Source organism: Anser cygnoides, chromosome 4 (assembly GCF_040182565.1).
Source record: "Anser cygnoides isolate HZ-2024a breed goose chromosome 4, Taihu_goose_T2T_genome, whole genome shotgun sequence".
NCBI classification, from domain to species: Eukaryota; Metazoa; Chordata; class Aves; order Anseriformes; family Anatidae; genus Anser; species Anser cygnoides.
This window is the reverse complement of record NC_089876.1, coordinates 30,997,607-31,011,729: the sequence shown is the minus strand read 5'-3', so window position 1 is coordinate 31,011,729 and position 14,123 is coordinate 30,997,607. Positions and strand designations below refer to the sequence as shown.

The 14,123-nt window shown below is 42.6% G+C and overlaps 1 long non-coding RNA gene across 3 annotated transcripts in view; it reads right to left on the bottom strand.

The window, feature by feature from the left end:
• The window catches only part of LOC106041884 (uncharacterized), a 52,769-nt gene that overhangs the window by 10,063 nt on the left and 28,583 nt on the right, over window positions 1–14,123 (bottom strand). For 2 of the 3 annotated variants that reach the window (XR_010831395.1, XR_007167298.2), the window contains 2 exons: window positions 12,368–12,559; window positions 373–535 (listed from right to left, as the gene is read on the bottom strand). This is a non-coding gene — a long non-coding RNA (uncharacterized lncRNA). Of the gene's footprint in view, window positions 1–372; window positions 536–8,358; window positions 9,506–12,367; window positions 12,560–14,123 lie in introns of those variants that run through there. The other variant, XR_007167299.2, reaches the window with a different exon arrangement.

The window sequence follows — 14,123 nt, the reverse complement described above, 5'->3', positions numbered from 1 at the left end:
CTTCTGGCTTATGGAAGAGGTGAGCCCCCACAGCTGCAACATACTGAGAACACCAAGAAAGTCAGGTCTCCAGCATTTGAACCCTAGGGTGAGTGGGGAAAAAAAAAAGCCCAAGATTAACTTGCCCTCTGATTTCCCTGCCCACAGAACTCTACTAGCCTACCAGATCCCTGGAGCCTAAGTCAGCCTGGTGGGTTGTCTGCCCCACATCTATGCAGCTGTCAGGCAGGGTGGGACTACTGCAGCCTTATTTGCCAGGTTCAGAACTGGCATTACCTATGTTCCAAACACTAACATGGTGCTTCATATGTAACTGGCCGGATTTCCTCAAGAAGCTTACATCACATTTACTGTCCAAAATAAATAGCTTACATTTCCAGTTTTCTTCCACAGGTCTGGCCACTGAGTCTTGAAGAAAGCTTTTGGAAGCTGACTTTTTTTGGAAATCTACTTTCAACTATGGGTGATGAACCTAGAAATCTGGCTGGCAGGAAGATGACTCTCAGTAGCATTACTCAAGTAGCTTGGGAACATCCTACACAGAGAGAAAAATCAATGTAAATGCAAACATTACTCCCCCAAACACAGACACACACAAATACACCTAACTGTATGAAAACTAAGTCTATCAAAAAGTATCCCAGTTGGACACACTCATTACATTTGACACAGGCAAGTCAGAGTCTGGATCTCTTGTGCAGAATGAACAGCTCCATATCTTTATTTTTCTCAGAGCTCTTGTCTAAAAACAATCATCTGCAAATTGTAATTTTTCTCCACCTTTCATAAATATCAGCAATAGTGCAGTCCTCTCTCCCCCTCTCTTTTTCTTATTCAGGATATCAGGCAGATAAGAGTTATCAGTAAAGGTCATCCTCAATTTCTGTACAGAAATGATCTGTCTCCGGTATGTAATAAACATTTATCCATGCCTTTATTAGCTATATTGGATCTGACAGTTCTGTTAAACCATTTTCTTTCATTTTGCTAGGTCATGACGGTTAATGCTGCTAAAAAATCTCATCACTGCTTTTGATCACTGTATTGTCTTCTCTGTATTATCAGGATTTTGTAAAGGTAAGCACTGGCTTGAATGACCTATTAAAGTTACAGCCCGTTGAGTTCCTGGCTTTTTTCTCACCACAATAAAAAAGCGAAGGAGTGCAAAGCATAAATTCTACTTTCGGGGTTATATTTAGTTGTGCAGTTGACATTTAGTAGAGCAGTCACTTTAAGCCCACTTTGCATTGGTTTCACTCCATCTTTTTCACATCCTTGAGTTTCCGAAATGGTGTTGGAAGCCACACCATAGCAAATAAGCCCAATTAGTGGGACCAGGGGGTGATGTCCCAGTTAACCCCTAGCATACTAGCAGTGCATTAGGCATCTGCTCAGGGTTTTTAAACAATTCCCATGATTTATGAAGCAGATTCTGTCTGAAGATTGAGAAGCATTTTACACATATTCATTCATTCATTCACTCTCATACACTTGTGGTAGTAGCATGCATTCCGGATCCCAGCAACATTCAGTAAGTGCCAAAAGATCTTCAAAAAGTTAGGCACCTATGTCAGACTTTTTGCAATTCTCACCTCCCTCCTTCCAGGCTGATGTTTCAACCACTAGGACAGACTTTATTTCAGCTTAAAATGGTTCTCTCTAGTCCACTTCGGTACTTGCAATCCCAGTACAAACTGGAATAAAGACAGGACTTGGGCCCAGCCTTATCTTTCCAAGAATTCTACAGATTTTGGGCCCCCTATCCTCAAACAAGTGAAGAAGAAAAGAGCTAAAAGAGCACTCCAAACCAGAGTGAGGAGCCAGAATAACTCCCTTGGGAGTGCAGAAACATATGTATGAAGTCAGTTTTAATTAGGATATCACAGCAGACATTTGGAGAAGTTGGCCTCTGAAAGCCTTCCTAGGATACAGGTGCTCTTGGAGATGCCTATATTCTCTAAGGTTAAAAATTAAATAAATAAATAAAGCAAGGCACTAACAACTCTGAGTAAAAAGCAATACTATAATGGCCCCTCACCCTTTTACAGAGACTTTTTCCAGTAGCAGTTTGGTGTCTCTTGAAACAGGTACTCACTAAATGCAAGTTCTTTCTGTTTTCAGGTGATTTCCAACACTGGCCCAGAGAAAGCACTGGCAAAGCATAACACCCCAGAGAATATTAAAGAGTGTGCCCCATTCACAGCTGGCAAGCATTCCCAGAACTAGAATCCACAAAGGCAGTAATGGGAATGCAACTAACCCCAAATTACCTGGCAAGTCTCATTTTCAGTGCAACTCAGAGTCTCTAGAAGAAGTTTAATTTATGTTTAACCTAATGGCCCATGCTGTAAGGAAGTGGCAAGCTGGCACTGAGCAAAGGTCCTTCCAGCCCACTGTCCTGCCAACCATCATACCCAGAAACAACAGGCTGCAGGTGGCACAAGTATATGATGGAAACCTGTCCCAGATGGAAAGCATTCCTTAACCCCAGCGAGTAGCAAACAGCTTACACCCAGAAAAAAAAAAAGACTATTACTGACTGCAGAACTGGGCAATATGGCGATACCACAGACAGACACAATGACTTAACTGTAGCTATGCTAAGTATCCATAGCTAAAAGCCTACTTTCTGGCTGAAGCCTTTTTTTCCATTACAGATTGTAACAATGGGCTTAAGGTTAGCGGTATTAAAGTGCACAGTACGTCTTCCTCTAAACAATCTGTTGCTTTTTGATTTCCACAAGTCTGCCCTTGTTCAGCAGCAACATACCATGTTCTTCTGTTCTTCTCCTGAGCTGTACCCAACTGTAGCTTCACTAACTTCCCAAGTAAGATAGTGAGGGAGAAAGGCAACAGCTCACAAGAGCAACAAGAAAAACTTTTTCCTGGTCTCCAGGACAACAGACATATCACAAAGACAAATCTCTCTGAGCACCTCTCCATATGCTCTCTGTCCCCCTGTGTCCTGCAGATCGGTGCTCACTGTGGTCTGTGCAATATATACCTGGTAGCATGAGAAGAGGTCCCACTTTCATGATAAAAATTAATGGTAACCTGTATATATACAGGCTTGTGTCTCTGCTGTCAGGACTCTGGTAAGCCCCAGTGAAATGCAGGAGTTGCCTACCCTGGCTCCATGCGTGCCAAAAATCCCACAACTTTCAACAAAGGAAGATCAAGGGTGTTAACCCCGATGCCCCAGCTAACTTAAACCAAACCTTGTTCCCGGTACCCACATTCGGAGAAAGACGCCCCTTACTTGTCTCTGAATGGCCACCCAGCATTAGTATCTCCCCGTAATAATTCATGAACAGGCTTCAAATGGCGCAGGCTTGGAACTGAAGGTTGACTCAGACATGATTATCCCTTTCACCAGCCTAAGTTAGAAGAGCAGACAATAGACACACAGACCAATAGATGCACTCTGACCTTGATGTTTCAGACCACCAGGCTGTTAAACAAGAGGCAGGACCCCTGTGGTCATGGGAATCTCCAGCATGTGTTGAACACTGTAACATTATATTTATTGGTGAACTTTGTCTAAGCAATCTTTAACATTTTTCAGGTGCGTGCAATCTGCTTGCAGGATTTTATGCATTCTGTATACACAAATACCTACGCACAAGCATAGGTGAGGAAGAGAAAGAGATAACTCCTCCTAACAGCTTTTAAGCGACCCGTTATCATCAGCTGCTACTGCCTGCAATTTTTCTTGTATTGCCCCTGCTCCTCTAGTGCAGTTGATAAATAAAAATATTGCTACTGAGCCTTCTCATACTGTAAATAGATAACAGCAGTTTTGATCCAGGGCTCTATTTCCTAGATACACTGCTTAAAAAGAGCAAAGTGGTTTCTGAGGGCTGGGAGTGTCCGAATTTTTGATTCCTGTGCTCCAGAGAATTCATCTTAAGTAGACAGCTTTGCCAGGCTTAGCTCATTCTCTATAGCTTTTCTTCTACACATCAAACCAGGACTCAAAGCGGATACGGAACAAATTAGTTTCGAAGGGCCAGTCTTCCAGGAAGGCTTGGGACACCTGATGTCTGACTTCTATATGAGCTGGCAGATTTGTGCAAAGAAGCGAGAACGGCCATTAAAATCACGTAATTGTCCAATTTGCCAAGTTATTTGTCTTCAAAATGAGACATTTAACATGTCCTCCTATACTGATGAGTTTTAGGAGCCGAGAATAAACACAGTCCTAAAAAATAAAATCCATATCCAGATAATGCAGCTGGTAGTTAATGATTACAATATGTGACACTTCAAATATACCAAGTCAATCACATTTAGCTGATTTGTCTTCCCTATTTTTTTTGCTAAGCAGGCTAGCAAAAGAAGAAAAACGATTGATCTACTAACAAGTTTAACACAACCTTGAAATAAATTACATTCAAAAGCTAGAAGTCTGACTCAGTTTAATAGTTAAATCATTTATTCCTCTGCTTAAAAAAAAAATAATCCTGCCCTGAAGTCATTATCAGCATGATCCCCTATTTGAAGTCTTGCAAAATGTTCAAGGAACGGCCCTTGTGATTTGGCCAAAAGGAAACAACACGCTCAGCGGCTCTATGCAGGCCAAACAAAATGGAGACTCCCAGTATGAGAATATTAAATTATTATGCCTTTTGCAACAGGGGGCACAATTGTTAGTGGCCCCCTTCCTCTGATGGCCAAGCTACGTTCTTCCCTGCCGTGAGCATTCATTGTCATATCTAATATTTGCATGCTTTGATAATAATAAGATTGTCAAGATAATAGCAGGGAAGTTTCAGTAGAAACTCAATTTTCAAAAGCCAGCTGTGCACGGCCCCAGTCACGTTTTTCTAGGAAGATTCTTTCAACAAGCAAAATTAAGCCTTACTCTTGAGAAAAAATAAATTATTCCCCCCCCCCCCCCCCCCCCCCAAAAGAAGAAGAGAAGAAAGAAGTTATTGGAAAAGAGAAGGATGAAAACCACTTCCTGGAGAAATTATTTTTACGTAAGTTTAAACTTTCTTTTGTTCCCTAAAGCATTTTGGTCAGTGCAAGCAAATAATACTGCAAGCAGAAGAACAGGTCTTAAATCAGAATAATTACCTTTGTGAGCTTTATTGATTGCACTGATCTAGCTGAAAGAGTTTGGGGCTTTTCTCTCTCATCCACCTTTTTGCATGACATAAACATTCAACAGCTTAAATGAGGTGGGACATAATGTGATTTTTGGAAAGAATGGTAGTATTGTTGAAAACCACAAAATCTCTATTTCTTTGGGTTTTGGCAAACTCGCTTCTTTGTCCACACAAAATAGTGGTTTAAAACAAGAAAAATAAAAGAAAAAGAGAAAAGCCCACTCCTTTCTCCCTTTTTGCCCTGTATCCTTATTTCAGATAGCGTCATTTTGAGTTATCAAGGCTGAGGAACTTTTAAATTCTTATCAACAAACCTCTGCAAGGGTACGCATCCTGGGCCAAGCCCGTGGCAGACAGCAAGCCACACCTCTTTCCTGTATGTCGGGAGGGCCACGCAGCAACCTAAAGCAGCTGAAGACCTGTGCTGCGGCTAGTTGTTAGGAAGTCCTCGCATGTCTCTTCAGAACTTTTTGCTTATTTGGTCTGGTTTTATGCTTTATATGGTTTTCTTTTTAAAAGCATCTAAAGCAAAGCATTTTTCCAAATGCTACATAACCCACTCCAATTCACTTGAGATATACAAGTCCAAATTATGCCTCTGGAATAAGTAACTGCCTTTCTGTGAGTAAACGGCACTGAGATACACTGGTCCATAGTGACTTCAGCCCTTAAGACATTTCCTTGTTACCCAAGAGAGAGGGATAGAGAAGACCAGAGACAAAAACATCCTTTTACTAGGACAATGAGTGATGAAAACCAATCCCAAGCTAAGCAGACCATCACCCAATCTTGTTGACTATGCCAGTTTAACTGGGTCTCTATATAGTTATTCAGTATAATTAAGTTAATAAAGAACACTTCATAGAGTCCAAAACTCAGGTGCTGAAATGCTATTACCTTTCAGGTCATTTTGGAGAAGCAGAGAGTGCTCATTAGAGATCTGTGTTCTGACCCACTGCAGGAAGGAATAAATACCAAATTCAACTCTTGGGCCTGCCAGCAGAGATCCATTCACTGAACCCCTTGCATTTTCTTCCAACTGTATAACAGAAAACAGGATAAGTGTCCATAGTCTGCTCCATTCTTTGCATGTAGTTTTCCATGTAGTTTGGAAACTACATGGCTTTACATATTTCTGGCCATTGTACGCTTCCAGAAAGTCAGAAGCAGCTAGAATACGTGTACAGAAACCTATCTGTTTTTCAAATGAAAACAGGAATGTGTCTTTTCACTGTCTTTTCACTGTGAAATTATTTGCACAGCAAGAAATGAGCACAAATTACCAACAGGTCAAATACCTTCACTGACTTATATTTACAGTGCACTGCAGCCTGAGCAGGAATTATCACAGAAGATGCAGCACTGAACAAGGGCAGAAGCATACAGGGTTGCCTAGCTGGAGCCTCAGGCAAGACCTACTAGAAAGACATTTCCTCCAAGGTAACAGTTCCCCAACGTGGCCAGGAAGCTGCCAAGAGAGTGACAATCTGTAGAAGCAAACAACAACAACAAGCAGAGATGCTAGCTAACTTGAGACTCCTAAGATAAATGAGTACTGAAATAAGAACGGAAAGTCATACTTTCACCAGGACTGCCTTCTTCAGAGAGGTCTGAAGAGCAGGTCACAGTGCTAAGAACTCATCATTTCCTGCCACTGAGTGATCCAGACAATGGTAACTCAGCACTATCGCCCCTATTAAATAACGACAAAGAAATCGTTTTGCAGATGTTTTCAAGTACACCCCATTATTCTACTAGAGTTTAGACAGACATATATTTATGCAAACATTTGCTTTAACACACAGCCTTGCTATTCCAAAAAGCGTTAATGCAATGCAGACGCTTGGCTTAACACTTACCTGATTCTGCCCTTGTCACTTTTGTGCATCTACCAGCAAAGCCAATTTCCGTGCCCAAGAGATGAAGTTATTTCTTTGCTTCATCTTGTGCTCATTTACCCAACTGCAGCTAAAGAAATCCAAAGCACATCCAAAGAATACATATGTGCAGTAACAACTGTCCCATTGCATGAACAGCATCTTTCACTAAACCAAGGTGCAAATTGTTTGGATTCAGGTGGTTACAGTAAAATAACGTACTGAATATATTTATAAAGGCACATGTACACACACACACAGAAACATATACATGCCAAGAAAGAAAATAAGTGTTCCATAATAGAAAGTTTGCAATGGGCAACTAAGCTTCCAACAGCACACACCGATTACAGGAATAACTTTGTGGCCTGAAGTCGTTGTTATTTCTGTATTATACCTTCTCCCATTGCTTGGTGTCTATGGAGTTCCATCAGTGTAAAAGACAGCAGAAAACTAGGTCTCCTTAATTCACTGCATTAAACTCCACATTTTAAACAGTGAAATTTGTCAAAATTGAACTTAGATATTACATAAACAAGACTACTTGATTTGCTGTTTTCTTTGCAGGTGAGAAAGCACTCAACGCATATTCATTACCACGGTACTAGCTCTTGGAAAAAAGAATCGGAAGCTTCTTCGGTGTCAGCTGGGATCCCTGGCCTCCGCTAAGAGGAGGGAGGAAAAACTGCATAAACAACCAGTACTGGAGGCTGCACTCTCAGCTGAAGTCAAGACAGTGGAAACAGCTTGAACTCCCTGACAACTTTATTTCTCTCCCTCTCTTGCTGGGCCTGCACTCCGGCTTTGAATTCCTGATGTGATGTTCAATTGTCCTCTAGGAGCTAGAAAGCTGACGTCATCATGCCTTTCAGAAGGAAATCTGTTATTCGGGCATGAAGAAGAAATGGAAGGGGTAGGAAGTAAGGAAAAAACAGTAATTTTTAGTCAAAAATGTAAGAGTCCCTCAAACAGCATAAATAAATTGTGGGCTTCGCTGTGGTTTTTCTCCTCTCGGACAAGCACAACAGCATGCATTTTGCTGAGAGCTGCTCGGTCTGAGGGGCCAACTTTATGACTTCCCACAACATAACTTTATCCTAAAGCTAGCCGATCAGTTCCTCTGAGAGGGGCAGTATGGGACAGAAAAGGAAAAGGGATGGGGGGGGAGGGGGGGGAGAAGCTTTTCTTTACACTTGTGCTGTTCTGAATGCGGACCATCTGTGCCCCCAGCTGGAGTGCTGGAGATGGTCTGGCACTTGAACCACACCATATTTACAGATCTAAACACAAATGGCTACTGCCTGATTGTTTCATGATTCATTAGTCAGACAAGCTCTCCTCTCCCGCCAGCACAGCTGTTACAGAGTAAACCTTTGTCACTTAATAGGCCTGATTATTACTTTCCATCAAAGGTATTGATCTGTGTCATCTCTACTTAAGGGAAAAGGGGAGAAGCGAAAAGGGGACCAAAATGTGTCGAAAAAACACGAAAGGGGGGGAAAAAATTTAAAAAACAATGACATTTGTATGGTGACTAGAGGCACCGGTCAATACGTTTAATCTCTCCTGGATGTACTGTATTCATGTATTCATTTACCACAGTGACTAGGTTACTCATGGAGATGAAACGTCTCACATGATGTGGCATTCCTTGCACTGCACCAGACTGCTGCAGTCACACAATATGGCCATGCATATAATTGGTCGGCAAAATACACAATGTGAATTAACAAATAGCATCTTAAAAAATAGAAATCAATTAAGTCGCACATGCAGCAGAAGGTAAGAACACAGGTTCATCTCTAAATGGCATGAGATAAAGAAATCGAGAGCGAGATTGTCGAGATTCATCCCAGGGTTAAGTCCTCATCCATCGAAGTCAGTGACACCACCCCAATTTGCACCAGCTGAGGAGCTGGCCCTTTTTGTTCAGCAAATGAGTGCAGGATAGGATGCGGTCTGTTACATAATTGTGATGCAGAGTATATTTACCACAGCTTGAGTGCTTCTACTTGCTCCAGTAGCCGCCTGACAAGCTGCCATTGCACCAATTGCAGTGTTATTGCGAATTCACTTACTCCATTCATGGGACGAGATGTGCAACGTCCAGATTGAGAGTTTCATTGCCTCTCTGATTCCCACGTTGTTATTAGCACCATTCTTGCTTCTATGCTGTATTTGAGGTGGTGCTGGTACCCACCATCCCAGTGTCCAGGTAGACAGTTGAGAACCACGGATGTGGCTCAGGTGGCAGGCTTGAGGGGTGGAGAGAGAGCTCTTGAATAAAGATGCTTTCACTCGTTCCATTTTCCTTGCACTTAAAGCATCATCTCCAAGTCCTGAAGCCAAATCCCAAAGCCATTGTCCAGTCCTCTTTCAGAATAAGCAGCAGTGAAGATCAGCAAGAAATGCAGGAGAGAAAAGGCCCCACAGCAGAGATCACTTGGCATGGGCCCGCAGCAGTGCAACGGCGTCACTACTCAGGCTACTACAAAGAGCAATAAAATCCAGAAGTGCCTGTTCAGAGATGAAAAGGGCATTTAGAACTAGTGTGAGTGCTTCAAGGGCTGTGTTCAGTTCTCTTGCCTGATTTGGGAACAGTTTCGGGACCAAGCCCAAAATGAATGCTCGTCATCTATCACTGAAGATGTTCTTTCAGGATGAAATCCACTCCCCTTGTTCATAGTCTCAGTAGCTTTGGGACAGGACAAGGAATCATCTTCTTAGCCCTTTGGGACCACAGAAGCCCAAAACCTAAAATTCACACACAGTACAGTACACCCGTTTTTATATGGGCATGCACACCTGCTATATAACTCTGGTATCCCAAGCAGAAAGCAAGCTCTAGTGCCAAACAAGAAATTCCAGGATGGGACATCTGTCCTTTTCCATCTGAGGACAGAACAGATAAGAAATGCATAGGCCACTGGTAAATACTCAGTAAAGGAGATCTAGATATTCTTATGCAGACTGTTTGCTGTGTGGCCTGCAAGGACTGCCTCCCTTTCGTCACATTCCAACAAACCCCTTTATCAGCACCAACACCTCTGAAGAGCAGTCTTCAAGCTGCCTTTCCTCAAGCAGGAAGCAAGGAAGCTTTTCCTTGCACTGACAATCGTGTTTTCAAAGCAAAATGGTCACTAAGATGTTACAAAGGGACTATTAGTCATTTAAGGCAGAGCACTGTTGAGAAAAGGAAGGAGAAACAGCTGGAACCAAAATGAGCAGTGTGGAAAACATGCTCAGAGCACCACATTTTCACCAGAGCTTAGCCTGCCTCCAGGGCAGGATCTGCTGTGTCCCACTGAGGTTCGCAGAGGGCAACGACAGACCCTTGTGTTGGAGGACTGGGAAGCAACCCATGCTCTCTTGAGACACACACGGGCATCTTAGCAGCTATGACATAGAATGGTCCAGTACAGCCCAGCTTCCATACAAAGCTCTTAAACATACCAAAATATAAACACTTTTCTAGCTGTATCTGTGTCCTTAAGGAATCCTGGCCCTTCTACCCTAATACTTTCCCCCAGCCTACTAAGATCCCATTTCTACCCACTCACTCCCACATCCCTATGCATATGCATTTTCTCTGGATGGAAAGGAAAAAAAAATCAGAAGACAGCAGCACGTGACACCAAGCAAGAGTTGTGGCACACACAATCCATTGGAAAGTGTTGCTTGGCAATACTGCGTGTGCTCAGCTTCCCGCCAAGGGACCGGCGTTGTCCCTGTGCCAGGAAATCAACCATTCAGTTAACAGGCAAAGCAGCAAAAGCAGCGGCCACAGAAGACGGAGAAGCAGAAGGGAGCCGTCAAACCCAAGAGACACGCTTGCTCTCTTCTCCTCATGCACTACAACAAATAGCAGGGGGGAAAGGGTGGGGGTGGTGACTGAGGAACCAGAGAGATGCTGTAAATTTTAGCTTAACCCATGTATCTTCCTGATGCATCGAGGCAGAAAACTTCTTAGTCAGGGGTACAAGAGTGACCCAAAATGACATACCATGACAATATCCTTGCATTTAGGTTATGAGCAAAAACCTTTCCATTCGTGAGTTGTCTTAGAATGGAAAAGGGTGACATTTTATCACTGAATCATTTAGAAGTAGACTGAGCAAAACAGTCAGGAACAGGCTGTTCAGAATAATCCTGCAGTAGGCAAGTCTTTGCCATTGTTTATGCTTTATTTTCTTCCCTTGGAGACGGTGTTCGAGTCTGGTAGCTGGTGATGGGACTACAGAAAAAAGCCAGCAAGGTATACAGAAGAAGCAGCAAAATACTCCGATACCTACAAATAAATCCTTAACTTTTCAAAAACTGTCCTTTCTGGGGATTTGCTGTGAGTAAGGTTTTATTACTGATTCATAGAAATGGGTTATCCTTAGAACTACTGCAAATGATGCTAATCACCTTTGTTATCCTTTCAAAAAAGGTGCTGCTGACACTTGCCAGACTTACTCTTTTTCCTGTTCTCACTGGCACAGATCAGGAGCAATTGCACACAAGCCCAGCGTTATACCTGCTGCCAGTTTAGCCCAGTAAGACACTGGACACACAGCATTAACAGCTCTAGTAGTAAAATCTCTTCAACACAAAATTCAGACAGAAAACTCTTTTCTCTAGTATCCAACAAAACATGCCCCACCACACAAAGCTGCCTATCTTACTGAGGTCAACGGGCACTAATGGTCCAGGTGCATTACCCATCTGTTTCCAAAACTGAGTTCCTCCTTTCTCCCGGTGTTTAAAATAAAACCCTCTAACAAGGCTTGCCAGGCACTGACGACAAGATCTACCTACATGCAAAGTGTGGTTCTGAGTTTTCTGAAAGATGCTCAGCTGCATTATTTTTCTCTCACTCCTGCCTCTGTTGGTGTGCTTGGAACAAAGCTGAATTAATTCACACCTATATCAATCAGAGGCTTCACAAGTCAGATCCAATGGTGTCAACTGACAGAGCTTGGCTGAATCCAAAGGACCTAACAGGCCTGGTGGGAAGATCTTTCCTGTCAGAAACAGTAGTATCACTGTAGTATCTCTGAACACCTATGAGCCTTCATCTGCAGTTTTGAAAGCACTTCGGAGACATCCAGCAGAGCTCTCTGGTGGGGTGCCTTCCTAACGGGAGAGTTCTTCTGACCTTCTGCAGTCAAAGGCAGGGGTGGAGGTGGGCTGCCTCTCACACAGGCAGAAAGGCAGCTGCCTGGGGCAGCAAAATTCTTCCATAACTGGGATGCACAAGTGGCTACAGCCTGAAGAAAGGGGCCAACCATTCTCAACAGATGCCCTCAAGCCGCATCTGAATGGGACTGCTTGTTACAAAACCCCTCATGGCCAGTGATGAGAGGGTAAAGAAGGAGCAAAGAGTTCTCATTTTACCTTCCCATCCTGGCTGAGGAAGAGCAAAGGCAAGACTGTGGCAACATCCAACCTAGTCCGTCCCCAGATTTTCCATATATATGTGTTGCAGCTGGTATAAATTGCAGCAGACCTGTGTCAGGTTCCTTCTGCGAGCCTCGTGAAGTACTGCGTCTTGCAACTGAACTGTGTCATCAGCCAAAGACATCTTCCCTGGCAGTGGAGAGGGGGGAGAGGGAGGAAAAAAGAAAAAAAGGGAAAGCTTCAGGTCAAACGATTGATTACAGTTTTGAATTACAGGGGGCTATTGATTTTTCATTAAACACCATGTACTGCTGTAAAGCGGAAAAAAAGTAATTCATTGATCAGAGCTGTGGGCCATGTTCACTTATTGGCTTCCTGCCACATCCCATTATTCCCAGTTCTAAATGTATATTGAAGTCAGTTCATTCTAATCATTGCCTCCTGTCACCAGAAATGTCTCTCAGTAACTATTAGTTTAATCACCCCTTTCTTACAATGGTAATGAGTGATAATATCCAGCATTATGGCAGATTCATGAATATTATTCATTGTATTACAGCATTGCATTTCACAATGCTCCAGTTAAGGGTCTGTCAGCACTTCCATTACAAAGCCCCCAGGCCTGGGACTTTATCAATCACTCCTAAAAATTTGCTGCTGGCAGAAATAAGGAGCTGAGGGTGTCTCATTTTTGGAGAGAATATTGTTGGAACTGCTCTCTACAAAATCTTTCTGGCCACAGTTTAGCTGCATTAAATGAGTGCTGGAAAGGGGAGAAAAAGGGGGGAGAAAGAAGAGGAACTTTGCCAGCTCAAGCTGCTTTTTCCAATTGATTAAAATGCCATCATTTCAAAAACAGGATGATCTTGCTGTTACATTGGACAGCAATTCAGGAGATAAGCATTCTCTTCCTAGTGCTGACACTCACAGACAGCACTACCATACTACCTTGCTGATAGTAACACTTCAAATGTCAGAACATCTTCTTTGAAACCTTTTGACTTCTGCAGTATGTTTTTATGTATTCTGGCTGCCAGCTTATGTGTTTGATATGTCACATTTCAAGAAAGGCACTTTCTGTATGCCCAAACATTGAAAGCCTCAGATTTTACAAAGTAACTGCTTAGGTAAAGCCTTGTCCTGGGAACCATGACAAGTAAAGCTTTAGTAAAACATTTGTGTTTGAGTCCAGAATCCAGCCTGGAGGCTTACAGGGAAAATGGTCAAACTGGGGGGTTTACACCTATAACCATGGGGACACTTTTCTGTTTCCAGTGACTATCCATAAAGATGTCACTGGAACTACATGCCCTAAAACTGAAAGCAGACTACTATTAATTTCCAAACCCTGAGCTGAACAAGGTTTGCTGAGGTGACTAGTTGCTTCCACACTATTCTCAAGCAAGGAGAGGGAATGCAATAATGCAGGATTCAAAACCTCAATATGATGATATGAGATAAACAAAGCAAAGAGAAATCAACTCCCATCTGCTTGCACCATCAGAGAGCCTGGTCTGGAATACGTAATGGTGACCACAAAGAATACTTTTATAAAAATCTTCAGGGGATAATAATTTTTAAATTATATCTTCTATACTTAAAAAAAAAGTTGCAACTCGAAAGCCTCAAAGAAAAAAAGAAGCAACAGAAACATCACCTGAACATCACCTGGCTGCACAGACTTAGGCTACTTGGGGACTTTGCACAATTGCTGCCTTTGTACTAGTTTTCCAAATGCCAAAGGTATCTCTGA